General features: G+C 35.8%; 1 long non-coding RNA gene across 1 annotated transcript; it reads right to left on the bottom strand.

Moving 5' to 3' along the window:
- Positions 1-807: 807 nt before the first annotated feature.
- On the bottom strand, positions 808-8,210 carry LOC106994921 (uncharacterized). Its single transcript, XR_001441612.3, has 3 exons — positions 8,056-8,210; positions 2,579-2,970; positions 808-1,306 (listed from the first exon to the last, which is right to left on the bottom strand). It is a non-coding gene; the product is annotated as an uncharacterized LOC106994921 (long non-coding RNA).
- Between the last annotated feature and the right edge of the window lie 459 nt (positions 8,211-8,669).

Here is an 8,669-nt window from a genome sequence, read left to right as displayed (position 1 = left end):
AGACCTAGAGAACTGGCAAAGCATTATTTTTTGGTGCACATGTAATGGTGTCTCTCCAGGAGATTGATTAGTGAGTTGGGGTTTGAGTGGGGAAGATCTGTTCTCAATGTGGGTGGGCACCATCTAATCAGTTGGGGGCCTGAATAGAACAGAAGAGGAAAGACAGTTTCCTCTCGCTCATTCTCCTGGTGCTGGAACACATTTCTTCTGCCCTTGCACATCCAAACTCCAGGCTGTTTAGCCTTTGAACTCCAAGACGTATGCCAGCTGTTATAAGATCACCAGGTTCGATTACCCATTGCACAATAACATACCATTACACTGAAATAGCAGGGGTTGAAGCAGAGAAAGAGTTTAATAATCATAGGGAAGCCAAATGAGGATATGAGAGGAAACCTCAAATCTGCCACCCTGAGGGGTTTTGAACTGGAGTTTTTAAGATAATTTCAATGGGTAGAGGGCAAAGGAGGTGATTGGTTGGGGAATGGCGGAGGAAATCATAAAGATATAGAAACTGCATTCTTGCACTGAGTCAGTTCCTCAGAGAGGATTTTCAAACTGGCTGGTGTCGGTGGACCCATTGGAATACAGAATCTGAAAAATATCTCACGTGGAAAAGTTGAGGTTTCTTAACATTAAAGATGCTATCTGTGGAAACATTTAAGGGAAGTTAGAACCTAGTGACAAGGAGTATGTGACTTTTAAGCAGTAAGAAATTATAAAGAAGTGCCACCAGTAGAGTATGTCCAAGTTCTTGACATCTTGACAAAGAATTGTACCACATGCACAAAAAAGGCAAGAAAAGAATAAAGCAACAAAAACAGAGATTTATTGTAAATGAAAGTACATTCCATAGGGTGGGAATGGGCCTGAGCATAGGGGCTCAAGAGCTCTGTTACTGTATTTTCTGGGGTTTAAATACCCTCTAGACATTTCCATTGGTAACTTGGTATATGCCCTATGTAAGTAAAGAGGATATTTCCCGAAATAGCTGATGTGTTTCCATTTGATTTCATTCTAGGAAGTCTTTAGGTTCCCTGTCTCCAGGCCCTATTCTCCTTCCTCATTTCCCCCCTGAAAGATGTAATCTCCATAAATCTTTATGGGAGGTGGCGGATCTGGTGCTCTTTCTTCTGTGACTGCTTCATGCTGGCTTGGGGCATAGTCACTACCTATTGGAGATCACAGAACTCTTGCCATGCTCTGTCTAGTGAAGGCAGGGTAGCTCCATGATGGCCAGGGGTGGTGTCTTTACCTGGAACTGGCTGGAACCCCTGTCGCATGATCATATGAAGCTTGACGGTCTCTAGATGAGATAAAATGAATTTGGTTAAAAGATTTAATGGAATTTCAGGGTGTGGATACCTATGCTATCAGGAATGTTTATTATAGAGATTTGCAAAAGAAAAAGAAAACCTGGTCTGTTCTAGGAGCTGTGTGTTTCCTTAAAGTCTTAGCACAAGCAACTCCATTTTGGTTTGGTTTGGTCTGTTGGGGCTAGTGCATGAGCTCAGTCCAAAACAATGGCCTACCATATATATATATATATATTTAATTCTCCCTTTTTGATCAGGTCCTCATATAGGGAGAGTATGACCAAAACTTAGAGCCTTAGCACTACTCTCAGTTACCATCATTTTGGGTTTCTGGTCTCAGTATGTCATTCATAGGTTACAGTGTTCTCATGGTCTCACACTTCTTTCAGCTCTTGTCACTCCAGTTGAAGAGAGACCATTTGACATCTTAGAGATGGCTGCATGCAAACATTTAAAGCCTTTGGGAGAATACAGCATGCCAGGGAGACTATTATTATGACTATAATATGACTATATAATGACTGTCCTCTTGGAGATAGTATGCTCCTTACCCAGGGCCCCCATAAACCAAACATCCTGAAATCAAAGAGATCAAAGAATGAGCTAAAGAGTCTACTTGCTTAACTAAGCAGTCTCTTTGTTAATCTGCTACAAATGAATCTCTATAATATCTGCTGTTTTCTCCAGACACTTTTCTGTTTAGCCAGTTCTATTATTTAGCATAACTTTCAAAAGAACTTTAAAGTCTGTTGTGTAACCATAGCCTTTACAGTAGAATCTGCTATAGAGCCCATTATGAGGGATACATTCTAATCATTGACTTGTTTACTCCAAACCATGGAAAAAGGTCCTAACAAATGATGCCCTTCTATAAGAGTGAAGGCCTCCTGGCCATGTTCTCTTTAACCCATAATGTGGGTTAAGAGGGGTGAACCAATGTTCTGTTTCTAACTGATTATGAAGCAACATATGCACCATTGAAGTTTCTGACTTATACTGGACCTTAATCTTTTATCTATCAAAGTATAAGTTTATCCATGTATAAGGCTGCCTGCAAAATCCTTCACAAATAAAAAATATACCTCATAAATGCACACAACAGATCTCTTTTTCATTTCTATTGTTCATAGAAACATAAACAAGAAAAAATATTCATAGGTAAGTGTCTCATGATAGTAGAAGCCTTGATCCATGATCTTGGGAAAAGCTGTTCACATCAAGGATGTTTTCTTCTGAGGAGGGACTTCCCTGGTTAGTTTTACCTTAAGGGTTCCAACGGGTGTACAGTTCCATGAGTGTGGAGGGACACTTCTCAGTTGTGAGATTATGAACCCAAAGTTCAAGTTTCCAAACTTTGGCTGCAATGTGGATGGCAAGGACAGTCTTTCTCTGATGTTCTCAGAAGATCCAATTTTTGGGTTCTAGATTGTGAAAGGCTTGATTGTCTTCAGTGAATCATAAAAAGCTTTCTTTACCAGATGAAAATGCACTGTGGCATAATAACTTAGTGTTATAACATCAGCCCTCTTGTGTGGGAGAGCATTTATATAACCAGAAAACATGCATTGAAGGTAAAAATTGAATAAAATCCCTTTATAAAATATTTGAGTGGTCCATCAGGTGATCACATGTATCTGAAGCTTTAATTGTTTTCCTAGGAATATGGGATGAAACATTGGTTATAAACTATTTTAGCAATTTATAAGTCACCACACCAATATATTCAATTTGTATCATTTTATCTTTTCCATAATGAGTGACAGAATGCAGAACTTTTAATAATAAAAGCTTTAAGGACTCACGAAGGACAAGGTGGCCAACATGGTTCTTCATGAGTCAATGCTTAATTAACATTAGACTTACATCCTCTTGAATACCAGTCGTTTCTCCAAATTAGGTGCATAGTACTGGTAACTGATGGGTTAAAAAAGGTAATTTGACTCTTAGACCATGAAGTTCATTCAAATTGTGTATCTAAACAATTTAAGTATCAGCTGATTTAGCATGAAAATCTGGCAAAGTATTTTCTTGTTATTTAATTAATTTTTGCTCTACTTAGGTTAGCAGCTTTATAACCCAGTTACTCTTTTCATTAAGGTTCCAGGAATTCTTACCCAGTTCAAATGATATGATTAAAAAGTTATTAGAAACTTGTATTCAAGAGTGCTTTTTAGGGTTCTTTTCTTCCTTTACTGAACCTTCTCAAAGACACCATTTTCTAGGATTTTTGTGCTTGTGAAATTTTCAGAAACTGCATCAGTATTAAGTAATTAACTGTAGAAATGACTTTAAATAGTTAAAAATACAATTGACAAGGAAATTTGGTTATTTCTGTGGTTTACAATAATTTAACATGATATCCATAATTATGATTGATAGCATATAATCAGACATATTAAAATTTTAGAAATTCTATACAATTTTGTAACATATATTAATATCATTCACTAAAACCTAACCTGAAGATTAAATGTTTTTAAAAACTACTTTTGACAGTGCTTCTCATGTAACTCAACATGTCAAATAATTCTGTTTACCTCTCTTTTGGAAGCTTCAGGGGCCTTCTGTAGCATCTCAAAGTTAGAAGTCAGAAAAAGACAATTTTGATTTTGGGAAGCCTATCAAATATGTTAAAGGTTTAAAACACTTGATATTATGAAATAAAATTCCAGGTTACAAGTCATTCATTTAGCCAAATAATGACTCAAAAATTTTTTTTTTAAAGGCAAAAACCTTTACTCATTGATAGATGGAAGGCTTTCCAAACAATCTGTCTCTTGTCTTTCCCTTCTTTATTTCAGTAGTTTTATTCAAAGGGCAAACAAAAATCTTTAATTATCTTTTTTTTTTTTGAGACAGTCTCACTCTTGTTGCCCAATATGGAGTACAGTGGCGCAATCTTGGCTCACTGCAACCTCTGCCTCCCAGGTTCCAGCAATTCTCCTGCCTCAGATTCCCATGTAGCTGGGATTGCAGGCACGTACCACCACACCTGGCTAATTTTGGTATAGTAGAGAGAGGATTTCACCATGTTGGCCAGGCTGGTCTCAAACTCCTGACCTCAGTTGATCCTCCCACCTTGGCCTCCCAAAATGTTGGGATGACAGGTGTGAGCCACCACACCCAGCCATTATCTTTTAATATTACATGAAAATCTTGTTTAAGAGAGAAAACTAAATTTTACTCTTGCATTAGTATACTATTAATGTTAACCCCAATTTTTAAATAAAACTTTATAGACAAATCTTTCCAATCTTAATCAGTTTGACCACAAGGTGAGATTCTCATAAACCTTTTATAACCCTTTGCAAATATTTGTTAAAGAGCACATCAATGCTTTAAGAAAACCCTGTTTGTGCTTTTATTTCAATGTTTAATTTATGGAAAAACCAGCAAATGCCCCCTTAAATTTAGTCAATATGTTCACACACAGAATTTTTCATGAGATTTTATTTTTTTTTTACAAACCTTCCACAGTTTGTTCAAACATTTAGCTTTAGCCTAACTTAAAACAATCCTTTAACCATTTAGGCAAAAAAATAAATCCATATTCCCAATCTTATAATCTTTTACCAAAAACATATTTGACTATGCTTACACACTGTTCATGTAAAACTGTTTCTTCAGTAATCTCAATTACATGTTACAATGTTAACTCTTAGCGACTTTTACTTTGGGTGAAAACCTTGGTAAGTTCAGGATTTTAATTATGTGCTAGGTGTGGAGCCTAGGACCCAGACAGAAGTTCAGATAAGGTCTATCTCTTTCCAGTATCTAACTCCATGTGTCCCAGGCCTTACTCAGCTGTAAAGCAGGCAAGTAGTGACATTTTATGAAGCATTTAGGAGGCCTAATCTCCTTTAAATTGTACAACATTTCTTGTATAAATTCTCTTTTATAAATAATTTCACAACTTACACAGACCATCTATAACATGCTTGGACTTTCTGGCTTGTCCTAAACATCTCCCATTTGAAACATCCAGTTATTTTACTTTAGGACAATAATTTACCATACAAGATCCTATCTTATATAAAATATCTTTTCTTTATAACTTTCTTTGCATAGTTAGGGGATGTGGCTAATTTCACATGTCCCCAGGTCTTATCTAGAATCAATTGCTCAAATAAACTGAACAAATTTTAAAAGTCAAAGAAGCAGTATATGACCTTAAAGCATTTAACAAACCTAATATCTGACCTGCATAATTTAGACCAAATGTTTGCATTTTGAAGATATTTTTATTTTACCAATAATCTTTAAAACTGTCTTATTTCCCAAAGATTATTTAAGTAACATGAACTAATTAAAAGACATTACACTTTTTACTTTTCTGACAAAATATTTGACTTAAGCTCTTATTTTTAAATCAATTAATTAAACCTCTTTTATATTATATATACAACACATATAAAAACACAGACAGACAGATGACAAAGGACTCATTCCCTAAGCCAGGAATTAAACCCTAAACCTGGGACACCATTGTGAAAAGAGAAAGAATGGCCACATGGTTACAAGGTCAAGCCCCCAAGGACATGACTGACAAGTTTGCTGAGCTGTCTTGAACAGGGGACCTATGGGGTCCTAGGTACACATTTCATCCTAAGGTACCCCCTGTATGACAGAATAATACAGAAAGACACACAAAGCACACCAGATTCACTACAGTTTAAGACTAGCCTCAGAATTCTTTTTTGTATTAATACAAATTTTATAGAGGAGGTAAACAGTGACTTTTACCATTCATTTAACAAGTTTACACAGAGAGAGAGAGAGGCCAGAGTCTGAATGGTAAGAAATTTTTACCCTTTTGCCAGCATGTTGCATTTCTGGGTTCTTTCCTCCTGAGCAGACCTAGCAGCCTTGCTTGGCTGTATGCAAACAAACACATTACTATGAATTAAGAACGTTCACAAATAGTTTACAAATTTTGGAGAAATTAGAGAGAGAGAGAGAGAGAGATGACTCAAATTCTATTTACAAAAGTATACTCAACACACCTAACATATCAGGAAGCTTAAACTCCAAAAAGTTAAAAAGCTGGTGTGCTCCATGCTCCATTAATTCCTGCAGGCCTGACAAAGGTAGCCTAAGGATTCCTAATAAATAGAACAAATGGTGACCTGCTAGAAATGCATAGGAGACAAAATAACTATTCACAGAACCAAATAAAAGCCTTCCATTAGAACCTAAAAAAAAAAATCATGGTTTTGTATATATACATACATATGCAAAGACCAAAGGAGAATAAAGAGCAAATGAATGAAAATTAAAAACAAAAACAAACAGGAAACCAACCTTAAGCTTTTCCTAGTCAATCTACACTGGAGGTTAGAGTGTTATCCCAAAAATCCACAGAGTGAATGTTTCATTCCTGATACACAATTCAATAGCCTTAAGCCTACCAATATTACCATACATCTTGTACAATCAAGAAATTCACTCTGGGCACATGACCAATAAGCATGCTGGTGCCAGCACTATCCACACAAAACTATGAACATAGTGTAAAGTAATGCGAGCATGTATGTGAAATTTGGCTCCACACTAAATCTGGATTCATGCTTAACTACATTTAAAAAAAGGATTGCCAAACTGCCAATGCATTTCTTTATAATATTTCTCATTTTACTTTAATCAAGACTAAAACCCTTAACTATGAAAATGTTAATTAAGCAAATATATTCAATTCTCTATCAGGTTTTAAAGAATATTTTATTATCTAAACTTTTCCACATTGTCATCCCCTACTTACTGGTTCCTTACTACATTGTTCAAAAATAACCTTTTCAAATCTGTGATTTGAACTAACTTTTAGGTAACTTCTGAATTAGGCAAAAGTATTCTTTTTCTCACTAATAACACAACACTTTCTGACACATTTTGTATACAGAATTATGCATAAGCTAGAATTCTTATCCTTAGTAACCTAAAACTTTAATGAAACCATAAGAAGCCAGAAGTCCTGAACTGTCACATATGGGCATGTATAGATAAGAACAATTCCACAATTTTTAGAAACATATTTCCTCATATCATAACTCTTTTTTAATTGGAAATGATCCAGATATTAAATGAGCATCAAAAATAATTTTAAGATTTTAATTTACACAAAAAATTTACCTAAAATATTTGTTCCATTCACTGTACTCAATTCTTTTACTTTTAGCAGTTTATCTAGATTACTTCTGTAAACTGAGACATTAGACACTAGAATTTAAAATTAGTTATTTCCTTGTTAACCACGTTTTTAATACCAATGAACATCAGGTGCTCACCTAAACCCAAGTAACAGTCTCAAAGTTAAATACATGGGTAATTTTGCCAATAACTCAGAAGATTTAGCAAACATTAAATTATTCTCATTTGTCAAAAAGAGGCATGCAAACCAAGATCATTTTGTTTTGGCTGGGTTTGTAGTTTTATAACCTTCTTTGCCAAACCCTGATATCTTAAAATATCTAGCAGAGACAAATATAAAATCCAGACAAAAATGTATGCTGACAATTCTGAAAGCATTTCCATTTTTATTTTACCAATAATTTTAAAATCAGCTTGTTTAGTAAAGTTATACTTAAGTCATGTGAACTTGAAAATTGCTTAATTTACTTAATTTATGAGCACTCTTACTTATAAGCCAATTTGGTAGACACAACATATAACAATAAGTATCCATATAAATAAACACATGTAGACATGTATATACACACACGAATGAAGATTCAATAACTTTTACCTTGGAATCCTAGCCATGAGATAGCAGTGCCATTTTGCTGGTTTTACTTTGTTTGCCCCAATAGATTATGCAAGGAAGGCTGTGAACCAAAATTTCAGGTAAAGCAGTTTCCATGGCAGTTTGATTTTTAAAGGACAAACCTCCCCAGACTCCAAAGAACACTGGAGCCAAACAGCACCAAAGGAGAGCATCACACATTAACCAGGCCCCCTGCTGAGAACAGCAGCACAAAAGCCTGAATGCGTACAACTCCATTCCACTTTCTCATTTAACAGCAAACTCCAGATTCCAAACAATATTGGAGCCAAACAGTATTGCAACTGTGAGAGAAAACTCTAAGAACGGTTTAGTACTAGACCACAGAAAATCTGTCAAGGGCATCCCCTTTGGAAAGGTTGAGGTCCAGAGGATCCACTGGGGTGTCCCCCTTTGCGGTCCAATCTGACTTTAAGTGGGCACCAGTGCCACTTTCCTTCCAGAGGCAATGACCTACTATGAGCTTTCGTTTTGTCCCTGGACGAAGGCCTCAACTTCCAGCATCCTTATAATTTGATAAGACCATGCTTTCCCATGCTTCCCATTCCACTAGTGATAGCCATGAACTAATGATAGGA

This window comes from Macaca mulatta, chromosome 1 (assembly GCF_049350105.2).
Source record: "Macaca mulatta isolate MMU2019108-1 chromosome 1, T2T-MMU8v2.0, whole genome shotgun sequence".
Lineage (NCBI taxonomy): Eukaryota > Metazoa > Chordata > Mammalia > Primates > Cercopithecidae > Macaca > Macaca mulatta.
This window is presented reverse-complemented; position numbering and strand designations above follow the sequence as displayed.